Below are 3,757 nucleotides of genomic sequence, written 5' to 3'. Positions count from 1 at the left end.
CTCTAGCTTAGATAAGCCATGGTCATGCACTTACCTTTGCCACAGAAGAATCTGAACCTCAAACAACCAAGAACAAGCTCCTAGGAAGCTCCTACAACGATCCCAGCTACAGATCTCACCAAGAAATGTCACCAACCTCCAAGAATCTCCCAAAAACGCTCAAGAACTCTCACAAAGCTTTTTCTATCTTTCTATTTCTCAAAAACGGCCGCCACCAAACGAATGAGACAAAAATCATGTTAAGGATTTTTCTTTCACCCAAAATGCAGCATTTGACTTAAGTCAAAACACAGGAACTTGCCCTTGCATCGACCGATGCAACAACTGCATCGACCGATGCAACTCCCAAACCGGGATTCTGGTTCACGAATGTTACAATCGGTATNTAAATAATTTTTAGTCAATATGGGATGTTGTATATAGTTCTTTTATTTCCATAAATCTAAAATTCTGGAAACTTAGAAAATGTTAATAAATGATATGTCAAATCCTAATAGGTTCTTTAAAATAATTCTTAATATAGAAAATTTTGGAAATTTAAAAAATTGTTAATTACTGAGATTGCTAATCTCTATTGATTGTTTAAAATCCTATATGGACACCTTAAAAAGCTTATAGTTCATACTTCTATTTAGTATAGATTTATAAGGCAAAACCCAATAACAATAATCAACTTAACAAAATTAAAAAGGCCAAACCTAATAAAACTATGAGCCCAAACCAAGCGGCAACGGCAACGGCAACGATGCCCTAAAAGCACATGAACTTGTAGTTCTGATTTAAAATTAAACAAATATAGCACATGAACTATATAAATTTGACGACTGTATGAGCCGCCAAACCTATATATATAGTGGACATTAATATAAATGGAATAAATGTAAAGTAAGATATCATATTGCTTTTTGGCATGAAAAAAGTAATAGTAAATAATCTATATAACTTGTTTTTTGGTGAATCAATATAACTTGTTTGAAAACAAAGTAACATCTTATTAACATTCAAACTAGTGTGTAGCATCAGGATTTAGAGGTTCATAGGATTTGGATGAAGGCAAAGCGTGTAAGAATTAGTGTAACATCATGATTAGGTTAATATGATTTGAATTAGGAAAAGTCGTGTAAGAGGTTGGTTACCATGACTCGTCTTGTTCTGCTTTTTATGGGATCGCTTGTTCAGCATCCTCCTTGGCCTTTTATAGAATTCTTGATGTACCAAACCACTACTCTCTGTATTTCTTTGTCTAACAAACTATGATTGTACCACCATTCTTATTTTGGTGAAGTTTTCTGTTTTTTGTTTTCTCTTCTTTTTTGTTCTTCTTTTCTGATGTGTTCTTTCTTCTAGTTGATTTGATCGTGCTTATCCTATAAATTTAGAAAAGGTTGAACTTTTGAAAGGAATCTATAGTAACAGTATGGGTACAAGAAATCACACACATCATAAAGCACTTTCACCCATTCCTTCCTTGATGTTGTTTCTAGTCACCCCCTAGCACCGTAACCCGTGGATGATTTTTTTTTTATTACAGTTTTTCATATTAGTCGAATGAAGATGCGTAAATAGCTGAAACGAACGTGTGTTTCTCACTCATGCAAATAAAATACAACGTGTGTTCTTACAAATGAACTCAAATAGATAAGTCATTACAACTTAATCTGAAGAAGCGAGTTTAACTCAAAAAGGGTACCAGACATTTTATTTGAAGACCTTAGTTACCTTCAAGATATTAACAAACATCTAAATAATTGTCATTTGCTGATACTATCTAATTTTTAGCTTATCTTTGCTCGAACAAAAAAAACGAATAAATACTTGCAAAAAGTATTACATTTATTTTCAATTATCCATTAAAAATGAAATTAATAGAGTAAGGTCGCAAATCAAAGTATGCAAGATAAATCAATATATATAGTAGTATGATATGGAGTACAATGTCAACTTAGGGCAGCTCATATATACAAGACAGATTTCCTACAAATTGTAATTATTATTTGTCTTTTTATTGGATTAATTCCAGTTACAACGTATATTATTTTTAAAATGAATCAAATCCAGTTACAACGTATATTATTTTTAAAATGGATCAAATCTACCACGTATAATTTGGTTTCCATTCATAAAACTCTATTATTTAAAACGAAATATCATAATTGAACATTATCTCATATATCTATGTCATATTAGGAGCTGGAACCGAATAATCTTGAAGTATAGGCGAGAAATTATTTTTCAGGTATGTGGCCAGTTTAGCATTACCCTTTCGTTTTGGCACCCCTTCATGGCTTCATCTGATTTTGAAGTTTTCTTAGATATAATATTTAAATAGACGCCATACTTGTCGATAAAATATTGATCGAAAAACACACACACAAAAAGAATTAACCCTAGTCGAAGAGTTTACTTGTATGACTTTTGTTATTATGAAATCAATAAATCATAAACTTCTAAATTTGGAATTCTCAACCTGTTAAGTCGTTCAACTTAAGCAACCCAAAATAGATATTCATTTTTTTTTTGTCAACTAATCTTTGTGACGTTGAAATGTATAAATTTTACATTTTATACTATTAATTTTGAGTAGCATGCACGGATATTAGCAAGAATGGTATTGTTTTAACATTTAATTCAAGACATTTTGACATTTGGTTCGTCTATATATATTATAAAAACAAACGTGTACATATCTGATGAGAATCAAAGATTCGGACGTTTTCTTATCTATTTTCTCTACGGAAAAATAAAATAATAAATAATATATCCCAACACCTACCGGCATGATCATGATGGGTGTATAAAAATTATTTTAATGGATCATTATTTTGAATGGCAACCTTTTAATTAAACTTTGATTTTGTTTAGCTAAATATACTATACCCAACTAAGAACAGTATGAGTTAATAAAATGAACCGACACAAAAAATAAAGAAGAATGCTACGAGCCTAGTCGAGCTAGGTCCAACAGTGATATGGGACTAGGGTTATTCTTGTTTACGGTTAAAGGACCGGTTTATATTATATTTTGACTCTAGTTCACAACAATGTAGTTGATAGATTCTGCAAGTCCATTTCAACTCTATTACTAGAACGATATTGTTAGTTTTGGATCAACCGATCAAGTGACCACTATATCGTACATATTTGTATTAAGTCCATGCTGTGAGTTTTCGTATTAAGGCCTCTACAATTTGCATTCGCCCCTCCTCTCGAGCACCTATTATGAGGAGAATTTCAAAAACGTCATCACTTCGTCTAACTCCATTTGCTCATGTGCTTAATTATGTTGAGTGGATGGGCTGTGCGCCTGTGTTTTCTGACTTATGCTTCCAAATTTTTACTTTTCTTTTTGGTCATGGAACCATTTTAGGTTTATAATCTGGACTGTAAAGTCTGTAATCCTAAACTCTATTCATTTTTAATAAAATATTTACTTTTTTAGCAAAGAAAACATCGCACATGTTTTTTTTGGGTTCTTTCCCCCCAAAAGAATGTTCCACAACTTATTTGAGTTCAAGTTAACTTACATTTTAGATGACCATTATCTAATTTCCCAGTGTAAAACTCTCAAAACTATGGCATATATAAATTACAATGATACAAAGTTAATGAGTCACATTATTAAAATCATAATAACAATAAAATAATGATGATAAGACAAAGAATACAGTAGGACAAAAAAATAAACTTAATTTGATTTTTAATTAGTGTATGCATTTGAATATTCTTCTGTCTCATGGTTTATGCTTATAAATAGACA

The sequence above is a fragment of the Camelina sativa genome, chromosome 2, assembly GCF_000633955.1.
Source record: "Camelina sativa cultivar DH55 chromosome 2, Cs, whole genome shotgun sequence".
Classification (NCBI taxonomy): domain Eukaryota; kingdom Viridiplantae; phylum Streptophyta; class Magnoliopsida; order Brassicales; family Brassicaceae; genus Camelina; species Camelina sativa.
The sequence above is the reverse complement of the archived record's forward strand: the minus strand, read 5'-3'. Positions refer to the sequence as shown.